Source organism: Pseudophryne corroboree, chromosome 1 (assembly GCF_028390025.1).
Source record: "Pseudophryne corroboree isolate aPseCor3 chromosome 1, aPseCor3.hap2, whole genome shotgun sequence".
Lineage (NCBI taxonomy): Eukaryota > Metazoa > Chordata > Amphibia > Anura > Myobatrachidae > Pseudophryne > Pseudophryne corroboree.
Genome location: NC_086444.1, coordinates 911400537 through 911414348, shown reverse-complemented (window position 1 = coordinate 911414348; position 13812 = coordinate 911400537). Strand labels below are relative to the sequence as shown.

At 44.5% G+C, this 13812-nt stretch overlaps 1 long non-coding RNA gene across 1 annotated transcript; it reads left to right on the top strand.

The window, feature by feature from the left end:
* Positions 1-580: 580 nt before the first annotated feature.
* LOC134966522 (uncharacterized) lies at positions 581-4252 on the top strand. Its single transcript, XR_010188663.1, has 4 exons — positions 581-777; positions 1087-1108; positions 2409-3035; positions 4165-4252. It is a non-coding gene; the product is annotated as an uncharacterized LOC134966522 (long non-coding RNA).
* Positions 4253-13812: the final 9560 nt, after the last annotated feature.

Sequence of the window (13812 nt, the reverse complement as noted above, 5' to 3'; positions counted from 1 at the left end):
CATTGATATGCCTTTGGATGTTGGTGCCCTAGATGTGGTGAAGCGGCAATTTGCGGAAGGTGGTAGTCGCTTCCCACATGTTATTGGGGTTGTGGATGGCACACATGTTGCTATTCAGCCACCAAGACATAATGAAGAAATTTTTAGAAACAGGAAACTGTTTCATTCTCTGAATGTAATGGTTGTTTGTGGGCCATCCCTCCAGATCCTTTCCCTGAATGCAAAGTTTACTGGAAGTTCCCATGATGCATATGTCATTAGACAATCAGGGATATGGCAGAGATTAAGATCAAGTCAACGAGCAGACATGTGGTTATTGGGTGAGTTTTTGCTTTAATTTTTGAAACAAACAAAAATAACTTGACAAATATACTATTTTGAAATATTGGATTATCTACCAACAGGAGACCGTGGATATCCTTGCACCCCCTGGCTCATGACTCCTTACCGTAATCCCAGGCCAGGACCACAGATGGCATTTAACTCCGCGCTTACTGCCACTAGGCAGCTGGTGGAGCGCACAATTGGTGTCCTTAAAGGGCGGTTTCGTGTGCTCCACCGCACTAGTGGCGACATCATGTATTCGCCGGAGATGGCAAGTAAAATAGTGGTCCTGTGCGCAATACTACATAATATCGCGGTAAGGAGTAGTGTAGAGCTTCCTCAGGCAGAGGAATTGCCTGATGAGGAGCCAGGGGTTGGTCCACGCTTCGGTGGGGGGAGTGTGACACGGAGGGGGAGCCAAGTGAGGGCAAGAATTGTTGCAGAATATTTCAGGTATAGTGTTTTTATATTTTATATTTGCAGAAATAATACAACACAGTATGCTTATGTTTTTTAAACCATGATTGCATTTTGTATGATCTTGTAAAGTGATTGGGTAAGGCTTTTGTTGTGTTGGAATGGGTAATTGATTTTTTTAACAAAAACCAAAAACACGTTAAGCTTACAATGTTTATTTAGAAATTTAAATACTGTAATGTTAATAAATAGTGTCCTTATTTATTTTATATCCTCAAATCCTGATTATGTAACCAAACACACAAACAAATGATACTCAATGTTTCACACTTTGTGACTGTCCAGCTGAATGATCACACGAACTGTGGTGAGTACACAGATATGTAAAGTAATTTTATCTAAAGTCTGTGTCTCTGTGTGTTGTTTTCTTAAATTTGTGTTCTAAACATTTTCGCTTCTGCTAATGCGAATTTCCGCTCGTGCCAAATAACACTCTGCTCTTCACAGCATTGCAAAGATCAATAAAGTTATTAGAAATGACAACATAGATTTTTGACCAATCACATGCTAACAGACACTATAAATATATGCCCAAATAAGGAAAACGCCATTGCCATGATGCGTGCAGCACCGTTCACCAGGTGGGAGCTCCGCGTGCTGGTTGCGGTGATGGACCGCCGCGTAGGCCGCGTTGGGCGCTTCATCCCCAATCGGGTGAAGCGCGAGGCCTACGCGGAGGTCCGCCGCCTGCTGCGGACTCGCGTCCGCAGCAGGCGGACAATCATCCAGCTAGAAAGGAGGTGGAGTGATCTCCGTAGGAGGACTCCAGATTTGTTGGCGGAGATCCGCCAGCAAATTCGGGCTCTGCATACACGAAGTAAGTTACCTTACATAATGTTTTGGGTCAAAATTGTGCTAATGGGTGATTTTCCAAGTTTAGGGCTTCCGGAATTTATGGTTCAATTGTTCAATACAATGTGCACTGCAGGGGAAGCATATGTAACATGTGCAGAGAGAGTAATTTTTGGGTGTGGTATGTTAAATCTGCATATAAATTTGCATTGTTAAAATAAAGCAGCATGTATTTACCCTGCCCATAATTACACAAACCAACAAAATCTAACTCTCTCTGCACATGTTATATCTGCCACCCCTGCAGTGCACATGCTTTTGGCCAATTGCAAACGAAATTCCTGCTGTAATCCCCTTGGAATTTCAATCATTTTACAGTAAATGGTAGGCTAATTGCAACCTGCTGTGTCCTTTTTTGGAAATTATGACACTGTGTGTGGTTAGGGAAAACAGTACTGACTGTAGCAAAGTAACACCAAACAAGTGCATGTTTCAAACAAATAAGAAGCAGGCAGGAAAAAGAACCAAAAAACTTGATCAGTGCTGGCTATATAATAAGGTTCCTGGAATAGTAATCTGGTGATGTTGCCTAGACCAATCACTATGACTCAATTGACTAGATGAAGGAATGAGCTTCAAAGTAAAAATTTGGACTCATTTTGTTTGCTGTGGCCAACATGAAGAGGATCTTAACATGTTTGCTTTGCTATTACAAAAAAAAAAAGCATTTAACATTGAACAGAACATTGAGAAAAGAAATTGATTACTATGTAATTTCTCATGTTTACAAAATTTGTACACAATTATCATTCTAGGACAACAACAACGGCAAAACTCACCACCCCCTTCCCCTTCCCACTCCCCCTCACCTTCACACTCCCCCTCCCCTTCTCACTCCCCCTCCCCTTCTCACTCCCCCTCCCCTTCACAGTCCCCCTCAGCTTCCCAGTCCCCCTCAGCTTCCCAGTCCCCCTCAGCTTCCCAGTCCACCTCATCTTCCCAGTCCACCTCAGCTTCCCAGGCCCCATCAGCTTCCCTGGCCCACTCCACTTTCCATTCCCCTTCTCACCACACCTCTCCATCTCTATCTGGGACCCCTTCTCCTCCTTCCCATACCCCTTCTCCTTCTAATTCTACATCCCAATCTGAACCCCCCACACCCTCTATTGCCTTAACTTTCTCTCCGCCCCCCTCGCCCTCTCAATCAGACCCCCCCTCTGAAATTGGCAACCAAATCCAGCCTCCTTCCCCCATCCAGCCTCCTGCCCCAATCCCTCCTCCTTCCCCAATCCCTCCTCCTTCCCCAATCCCTCCTCCTTCCCCAATCCCTCCTCCTTCCCCCATCCAGCCACCTTCCCCCATCCAGCCAACATCCCCACCCAGTGAATGGGCAGAGGAAGCCCCTGCAGACCGGTCCGGGAGTCTTGAGGTTGCCGTGGAAAGTAAGTTTTGTTTTATAATGAAAAAAATGATTACCCACTTACACTTACAATGTCAAAACATGCAGTGTTGTACTGTTTGAATTCTTGGACCCTGGACAAATATTTGAAAATTTCATCATGGTGTACATGTTGCCTTTACATATTTGTGAGTGTCATTATATGTACAGTGTGTATGTGTGCAATGTTTTGTGTGTCCACTCTAGGTTGACACTCATTAGGTAGCCAGGGTTGCCAGGAGAACAGGGTTTATATGTGTTAGTTTTTCTGGTAAACAGTTAGACCTGAGTGGAGTTTAGTATGTTGTTTGCCTTTTACACTTGGGCCTGTGTAGTCTGAATATTTACACTTACAAATCACATGCTTCACTTTGTTATGCAGCCTAATGACACACTGTTTTTTTGTGTGAAAGTTACATTCTCAAAATTACTAATTGTTCTAGTCAAACCTGTTTGCACTTATTTAGTAAGGGCAGCTTTCAGGGAGTGTGGGAATGCTATGATATGTTGGCCTTCTGAAGATGTGGATATGCAGTGTGATGATGCAGGACCAACCCCCTAAAAATAAAATACAAATAAAACAACAAATGGGAATGAATGCCAACATGGTGTAACATTGACGAAGATGGTAGTTATCTTTAACATGGGATGTCGGACATAGCAACCAATAAGATTATACTTTAAAAATTGGGATCCACTTCTACAATATAATAATCATATTTTTGCTTGATTGCTATGGGCAACGTTCCATCTTAAATATAACTCACATAGTAGTAAATTTAACACATGGTCTGGAACACTTTAAAATCTGATAAAAAGGCTGAGCAGGCTTGTGTGTTCTGCTAATGATTGTACCATAAAACAGCCAGGATGTAGTAACTTTGCCATTAAAGCAGGCCTGTCCAAACTGCGGCACTCCAACTGTTGAGAAACTACACATCCCAGCATGCCCTGACACAGCTTTGCCATTCCCTGACCACAAAACTGTGTAAAGGCATGCTGGTATATGTAGTTTCACAACAGCTGGAGTCCAGCAGTTTGGACATGCCAGCATTTAAGTGTGCTTTGCGCCTTGCTTGGATAATAAGTAATGTAATTAAGTTATTAATGTTTGTGTTGCATCTTAATTTCAGATGTTGCAGTTGGAGATCCAACAAGTTTATCCGGGATTCTTTACACCATGCGCCTACACCTGCAAGGAATAATGAATTGTGTTGACCAATTGCAAAAATTTGCTTGATTTTGATTATTTGTTTTAAAAAAAAAAAAAATTATTAACCAAAAAAAAAAAAAAAAAGTTGATTACAGTTAACCGGGTGTTGTGTTTATTAATGCAAAAAAGGATCAGCAGATTGGCAGGCAGAATTTGTTTGCAAAAAACATTACACACATCTAACGTTACATTTTTACAAAAAAAAACAGGAGATTATTGTGTTAAGAAACATGTAAAAACCTTCATTCACAAACAACACCTTTTAAAAAAAAAAAAGTGAAAAAAAAAAAAAAACTATTTTACACTTTTACATGTTGATGGGCAATTATGGCAACAAAGTGTTAATCTGGTTGTTTTTTCAGACTTAATTGTTTAGGAACATTATCAATCATTACACTAATTGGGTTCGTAATTGAAAAGGGCTTGTGGACTTTAAAAGGAAAGGTGTAATTTCACTTAATAGCCAAAAAAAACATTTTTGTGCGTTTTACCTTAAAAGTGTGCACTTTTACGGTAAAATGTGTAAATCTACTCAAACTTAGTATTTTTACGATTAAGTATGTGTTATTGCGATGGTTTCGCAATGCTGCGATGGTTTCGCATTACTGCGATGTCATTTGGCGTACGCCCACTTTGTGTAATACTGCGTGCGAATTTGCAAAAATACGTTGAGGGCGGAGGTTCGCAAATTTACTACATTAACGCAACTTTGCGAATATGTTGTGCGACCGAAAAACTTAGCGATCAACTCGGAATGAGGGCCAATATATGCAAGTATCACATATCAAATTAATTAGCACAGTCTCCTGGTGCGTCTTAGTTGTATTGTTATGCAACTAAGACACATTTTTTGCAAAAAACAGATGTCCAACACTAGCAGAGTTGCACTGGACCTAGCGGCTCACTCCTGCCAGGCACCTCGTGCTGCTTGGTGTAATGAAGCTGGATGTATGAGGACACATCTGTAGCCAATGCAGTTTGCCAGTAAAATTACACCATATGTTAGGCCCTGCTAGAGATGTCTCTGATTTCTCCATGGAATGCCATTTGTTATATTTTTTTTAAGAAAACACTCCTCTTGATATTAGAGATGAGCGCCGGAAATTTTTCGGGTTTTGTGTTTTGGTTTTGGGTTCGGTTCCGCGGCCGTGTCTTGGGTTCGACCGCGTTTTGGCAAAACCTCACCGAATTTTTTTGTCGGATTCGGGTGTGTTTTGGATTCGGGTGTTTTTTTCAAAAAACCCTAAAAAACAGCTTAAATCATAGAATTTGGGGGTCATTTTGATCCCAAAGTATTATTAACCTCAAAAACCATAATTTACACTCATTTTCAGTCTATTCTGAATACCTCACACCTCACAATATTATTTTTAGTCCTAAAATTTGCACCGAGGTCGCTGTGTGAGTAAGATAAGCGACCCTAGTGGCCGACACAAACACCGGGCCCATCTAGGAGTGGCACTGCAGTGTCACGCAGGATGTCCCTTCCAAAAAACCCTCCCCAAACAGCACATGACGCAAAGAAAAAAAGAGGCGCAATGAGGTAGCTGACTGTGTGAGTAAGATAAGCGACCCTAGTGGCCGACACAAACACCGGGCCCATCTAGAAGTGGCACTGCAGTGTCACGCAGGATGTCCCTTCCAAAAAACCCTCCCCAAACAGCACATGACGCAAAGAAAAAAAGAGGCGCAATGAGGTAGCTGACTGTGTGAGTAAGATAAGCGACCCTAGTGGCCGACACAAACACCGGGCCCATCTAGGAGTGGCACTGCAGTGTCACGCAGGATGTCCCTTCCAAAAAACCCTCCCCAAACAGCACATGACGCAAAGAAAAAAAGAGGCGCAATGAGGTAGCTGACTGTGTGAGTAAGATAAGCGACCCTAGTGGCCGACACAAACACCGGGCCCATCTAGGAGTGGCACTGCAGTGTCACGCAGGATGTCCCTTCCAAAAAACCCTCCCCAAACAGCACATGACGCAAAGAAAAAAAGAGGCGCAATGAGGTAGCTGACTGTGTGAGTAAGATAAGCGACCCTAGTGGCCGACACAAACACCGGGCCCATCTAGGAGTGGCACTGCAGTGTCACGCAGGATGGCCCTTCCAAAAAACCCTCCCCAAACAGCACATGACGCAAAGAAAAATAAAAGAAAAAAGAGGTGCAAGATGGAATTGTCCTTGGGCCCTCCCACCCACCCTTATGTTGTATAAACAGGACATGCACACTTTAACCAACCCATCATTTCAGTGACAGGGTCTGCCACACGACTGTGACTGATATGACGGGTTGGTTTGGACCCCCCCCAAAAAAGAAGCAATTAATCTCTCCTTGCACAAACTGGCTCTACAGAGGCAAGATGTCCACCTCATCATCATCCTCCGATATATCACCGTGTACATCCCCCTCCTCACAGATTATCAATTCGTCCCCACTGGAATCCACCATCTCAGCTCCCTGTGTACTTTGTGGAGGCAATTGCTGCTGGTCAATGTCTCCGCGGAGGAATTGATTATAATTCATTTTAATGAACATCATCTTCTCCACATTTTCTGGATGTAACCTCGTACGCCGATTGCTGACAAGGTGAGCGGCGGCACTAAACACTCTTTCGGAGTACACACTTGTGGGAGGGCAACTTAGGTAGAATAAAGCCAGTTTGTGCAAGGGCCTCCAAATTGCCTCTTTTTCCTGCCAGTATAAGTACGGACTGTGTGACGTGCCTACTTGGATGCGGTCACTCATATAATCCTCCACCATTCTTTCAATGGGGAGAGAATCATATGCAGTGACAGTAGACGACATGTCCGTAATCGTTGTCAGGTCCTTCAGTCCGGACCAGATGTCAGCATCAGCAGTCGCTCCAGACTGCCCTGCATCACCGCCAGCGGGTGGGCTCGGAATTCTGAGCCTTTTCCTCGCACCCCCAGTTGCGGGAGATTGTGAAGGAGGTGATGTTGACAGGTCGCGTTCCGCTTGACTTGACAATTTTGTCACCAGCAGGTCTTTCAACCCCAGCAGACTTGTGTCTGCCGGAAAGAGAGATCCAAGGTAGGCTTTAAATCTAGGATTGAGCACGGTGGCCAAAATGTAGTGCTCTGATTTCAACAGATTGACCAAAGATTTAAAAAATTCTGCACCACCAAATTCAAGGTATGTGCAAAACATGGGACGTGCTGGAATTTGCCCATATTTAATGCACACACAATATTGCTGGCGTTGTCCGATGCCACAAATCCACAGGAGAGTCCAATTGGGGTAAGCCATTCCGCGATGATCTTCCTCAGTTGCCGTAAGAGGTTTTCAGCTGTGTGCGTATTCTGGAAAGCGGTGATACAAAGCGTAGCCTGCCTAGGAAAGAGTTGGCGTTTGCGAGATGCTGCTACTGGTGCCGCCGCTGCTGTTCTTGCGGCGGGAGTCCATACATCTACCCAGTGGGCTGTCACAGTCATATAGTCCTGACCCTGCCCTGCTCCACTTGTCCACATGTCCGTGGTTAAGTGGACATTGGGTACAACTGCATTTTTTAGGACACTGGTGAGTCTTTTTCTGACGTCCGTGTACATTCTCGGTATCGCCTGCCTAGAGAAGTGGAACCTAGATGGTATTTGGTAACGGGGGCACACTGCCTCAATAAATTGTCTAGTTCCCTGTGAACTAATGGCGGATACCGGACGCACGTCTAACACCAACATAGTTGTCAAGGCCTCAGTTATCCGCTTTGCAGCAGGATGACTGCTGTGATATTTCATCTTCCTCGCAAAGGACTGTTGGACAGTCAATTGCTTACTGGAAGTAGTACAAGTGGGCTTACGACTTCCCCTCTGGGATGACCATCGACTCCCAGCAGCAACAACAGCAGCGCCAGCAGCAGTAGGCGTTACACGCAAGGATGCATCGGAGGAATCCCAGGCAGGAGAGGAATCGTCAGAATTGCCAGTGACATGGCCTGCAGGACTATTGGCATTCCTGGGCAAGGAGGAAATTGACACTGAGGGAGTTGGTGGGGTGGTTTGCGTGAGCTTGGTTACAAGAGGAAGGGATTTACTGGTCAGTGGACTGCTTCCGCTGTCGCCCAAAGTTTTTGAACTTGTCACTGACTTATTATGAATGCGCTGCAGGTGACGTATAAGGGAGGATGTTCCGAGGTGGTTAACGTCCTTACCCCTACTTATTACAGCTTGACAAAGGCAACACATGGCTTGACACCTGTTGTCCGCTTTTCTGTTGAAATACCTCCACACTGAAGAGCTGATTTTTTTGGTATTTTCACCAGGCATGTCAACGGCCATATTCCTCCCACGGACAACAGGTGTCTCCCCGGGTGCCTGACTTAAACAAACCACCTCACCATCAGAATCCTCCTGGTCAATTTCCTCCCCAGCGCCAGCAACACCCATATCCTCCTCATCCTGGTGTATTTCAACACTGACATCTTCAATCTGACTATCAGGAACTGGACTGCGGGTGCTCCTTCCAGCACTTGCAGGGGGCGTGCAAATGGTGGAAGGCGCATGCTCTTCACGTCCAGTGTTGGGAAGGTCAGGCATCGCAACCGACACAATTGGACTCTCCTTGTGGATTTGGGATTTCGAAGAACGCACAGTTCTTTGCGGTGCTTTTGCCAGCTTGAGTCTTTTCAGTTTTCTAGCGAGAGGCTGAGTGCTTCCATCCTCATGTGAAGCTGAACCACTAGCCATGAACATAGGCCAGGGCCTCAGCCGTTCCTTGCCACTCCGTGTGGTAAATGGCATATTGGCAAGTTTACGCTTCTCCTCCGACAATTTTATTTTAGGTTTTGGAGTCCTTTTTTTACTGATATTTGGGGTTTTGGATTTGACATGCTCTGTACTATGACATTGGGCATCGGCCTTGGCAGACGACGTTGCTGGCATTTCATCGTCTCGGCCATGACTAGTGGCAGCAGCTTCAGCACGAGGTGGAAGTGGATCTTGATCTTTCCCTAATTTTGGAACCTCAACATTTTTGTTCTCCATATTTTAATAGGCACAACTAAAAGGCACCTCAGGTAAACAATGGAGATGGATGGATACTAGTATACTTATGGATGGACTGCCGAGTGCCGACACAGAGGTAGCTACAGCCGTGGACTAACGTACTGTGTCTGCTGCTAATATAGACTGGATGATTGATAATGAGATGAAATCAATATATATATGTATGTATATATAATATCACTAGTACTGCAGCCGGACAGGTAGATAATATATTTATTAGGTAATGATGACTGATGACGGACCTGCTGGACACTGTCAGCTCAGCAGCACCGCAGACTGCTACAGTAAGCTACTATACTATAGTAGTATGTACAAAGAAGAAAGAAAAAAAAAAAAAAAACACGGGTAGGTGGTATACAATTATGGATGGACTGCCGAGTGCCGACACAGAGGTAGCTACAGCCGTGGACTAACGTACTGTGTCTGCTGCTAATATAGACTGGATGATTGATAATGAGATGAAATCAATATATATATGTATGTATATATAATATCACTAGTACTGCAGCCGGACAGGTAGATAATATATTTATAAGGTAATGATGACTGATGACGGACCTGCTGGACACTGTCAGCTCAGCAGCACCGCAGACTGCTACAGTAAGCTACTATACTATAGTAGTATGTACAAAGAAGAAAGGAAAAAAAAAAACCACAAACCACGGGTAGGTGGTATACAATTATGGATGGACTGCCGAGTGCCGACACAGAGGTAGCTACAGCCGTGGACTAACGTACTGTGTCTGCTGCTAATATAGACTGGATGATTGATAATGAGATGAAATCAATATATATATGTATGTATATATAATATCACTAGTACTGCAGCCGGACAGGTAGATAATATATTTATTAGGTAATGATGACTGATGACGGACCTGCTGGACACTGTCAGCTCAGCAGCACCGCAGACTGCTACAGTAAGCTACTATACTCTATAGTAGTATGTACAAAGAAGAAAGAAAAAAAAAACCACGGGTAGGTGGTATACAATTATGGATGGACTGCCGAGTGCCGACACAGAGGTAGCTACAGCCGTGGACTAACGTACTGTGTCTGCTGCTAATATAGACTGGATGATTGATAATGAGATGAAATCAATATATATATGTATGTATATATAATATCACTAGTACTGCAGCCGGACAGGTAGATAATATATTTATTAGGTAATGATGACTGATGACGGACCTGCTGGACACTGTCAGCTCAGCAGCACCGCAGACTGCTACAGTAAGCTACTATACTATAGTAGTATGTACAAAGAAGAACGGGAAAAAAAAAAACCACGGGTAGGTGGTATACAATTATGGATGGACTGCTGAGTGCCGACACAGAGGTAGCTACAGCCGTGGACTAACGTACTGTGTCTGCTGCTAATATAGACTGGATGATTGATAATGAGATGAAATCAATATATATATGTATGTATATATAATATCACTAGTACTGCAGCCGGACAGGTAGATAATATATTTATTAGGTAATGATGACTGATGACGGACCTGCTGGACACTGTCAGCTCAGCAGCACCGCAGACTGCTACAGTAAGCTACTATACTCTATAGTAGTATGTACAAAGAAGAAAGAAAAAAAAAAAACCACGGGTAGGTGGTATACAATTATGGATGGACTGCCGAGTGCCGACACAGAGGTAGCTACAGCCGTGGACTAACGTACTGTGTCTGCTGCTAATATAGACTGGATGATTGATAATGAGATGAAATCAATATATATATGTATGTATATATAATATCACTAGTACTGCAGCCGGACAGGTAGATAATATATTTATTAGGTAATGATGACTGATGACGGACCTGCTGGACACTGTCAGCTCAGCAGCACCGCAGACTGCTACAGTAAGCTACTATACTATAGTAGTATGTACAAAGAAGAACGAGAAAAAAAAAACCACGGGTAGGTGGTATACAATTATGGATGGACTGCTGAGTGCCGACACAGAGGTAGCTACAGCCGTGGACTAACGTACTGTGTCTGCTGCTAATATAGACTGGATGATTGATAATGAGATGAAATCAATATATATATGTATGTATATATAATATCACTAGTACTGCAGCCGGACAGGTAGATAATATATTTATTAGGTAATGATGACTGATGACGGACCTGCTGGACACTGTCAGCTCAGCAGCACCGCAGACTGCTACAGTAAGCTACTATACTCTATAGTAGTATGTACAAAGAAGAAAGAAAAAAAAAAACCACGGGTAGGTGGTATACAATTATGGATGGACTGCCGAGTGCCGACACAGAGGTAGCTACAGCCGTGGACTAACGTACTGTGTCTGCTGCTAATATAGAGTCTAGACTGGATGATAAATTATTGATAATGAGATGAAATCAATATAATATCACTAGTACTGCAGCCGGACAGGTACTATATATATTTATTATGTAATGACTGATGACGGACCTGCTGGACACTGTCAGGTCAGCACAGCACCGCAGACTGCTACAGTAAGCTACTATAGTAGTATGTATAAAGAAGAATGGAAAAAAAAAAAACCACGGGTAGGTGGTATACAATATTATATATATATATATATATATATATATATTATATACAATTACATATATATATATATATATATATATTAAACTGGTGGTGATTGATTATTAAACTGGTGGTCACTTCAGGACTGGTCACGTTGCAACTTGCAACTAGTACTCCGAGGCCTAAGCAGACAATCACAAAATATATTATTATACTGGTGGTCAGTGTGGTCACAACAATGGCAGTGTGGCACTGACTCTGGCAGCAAAAGTGTGCACTGTACGTTATATGTACTCCTGAGTCCTGCTCTCAGACTCTAACTGCTCCCCACTGTCAGTGTCTCCCCCACAAGTCAGATAATACACTTACAGTCACACTATCTAATCTATAAATATCACTTCAGCAAGTAGTATAGTAGTATACAGTAGTACTCCTCCTAATAATGCTCCCCGAAAATACTGTGTCTCTCTCTTCTCTAAACGGAGAGGACGCCAGCCACGTCCTCTCCCTATGACTCTCAATGCACGTGTGAAAATGGCGGCGACGCGCGGCTCCTTATATAGAATCCGAGTCTCGCGATAGAATCCGAGCCTCGCGAGAATCCGACAGCGTGATGATGACGTTCGGGCGCGCTCGGGTTAGCCGAGCAAGGCGGGAAGATCCGAGCCTGCTCGGACCCGTGTAAAAAACCTGAAGTTCGGGCGGGTTCGGATTCAGAGGAACCGAACCCGCTCATCTCTAGTATCCTATCCTTTTGTGGAAAAGGAAACGCCATAAGAATCCTTTTGGGAACTTGTAGTCTCCTATCTGGAGAGTCCCAAGCCTTTTCGCACAATTCGCTTAGCTCAAATGAGGACGGAAAAGTGACCTCAGGCTTTTTCCCTTTATACATGTGTACCCTCGTGTCAGGGACAGGGGGTTCCTCAGTGATATGCAAAACCTCTTTAATGGCAATAATCATGTAACGAATACCCTTTGCCACCTTCGGCTGTAATTTTGCATCTTCATAGTTGACACTAGAGTCAGTATCTGTGTCGGTATCTGTGTCATCGACCAGGGATATGGTGCGCTTTTGAGACCCCGAAGGTCCTGGCGCCACAGGGACAGGCATGGTCTGGCTACCTGACTGATCCCTAGCTTCAGCCTTGTCTAACCTTTTATGCAGTAAATTTACATTTGCGACATTCAGCATATCCACCCAGTCCGGTGTCGGCGTTGCCGACGGCGACCTGACATTCAAGCACTCCCCTCCACATTAAGCGAGCCTTCCTCGTCAAACATGTCGACACACGCGTACCGACACACTTCACCCATACAGGGAAACTCTTTTTCTGAAGACAGTATCCCCTTTAAGGCCCTTTGGAGAGACAGAGAGAGAGTATGCCAGCACACACCCCAGCGCTATACCCCTGGAAAGAAACACAGAATGCTTTTCCCCAGTAGCGCTGTGTAGTAATAAAATGCCAATTATGTGCCCCCCCCCCCCCTCTCCTTCAAAACCCCCTTTCACCGTGTGTAAAGCAGGGGAGAGTCCGGGGAGCTTCCTCTCAGCGGTGCTGTGGAGAGAAAATGGCGCTGGTGAGTGCTGAGAGAGAAGCCCCGCCCCCTCGGCGGCGGGCTTCTGTCCTGCTCAAAGTTATTAAAAATGGCGGGGGCTCTTTTATATACATGTACAGTGCCCATCTGTACATGTATATAGTCTTTTGCCATCAGAGAGGTGTTTATATTGCTGCCCAGGGCGCCCCCCCCCCCCCCGCGCCCTGCACCCTTACAGTGACCGGAGTGTGTGAGGTGTGTGGAGCAATGACGCACAGCTGCAATGCTGTGCGTTACCTCAGTGAAGCTCTGAAGGCTTCTGCCGCCTGAGACGTCTTCTGACTACTTTTCTTCTGGCTCTGTGAGGAGAACGGCGGCGCGGCTCTGGGAGTGAACGCCCAGGACGAACCTGTGTTCACCCCCTCTGGAGCTAATGGTGTCCAGTAGCCGAGGAAGCAGAGCCTATCATTTAAGTAGGTCTGCCCCTCTCTCCTC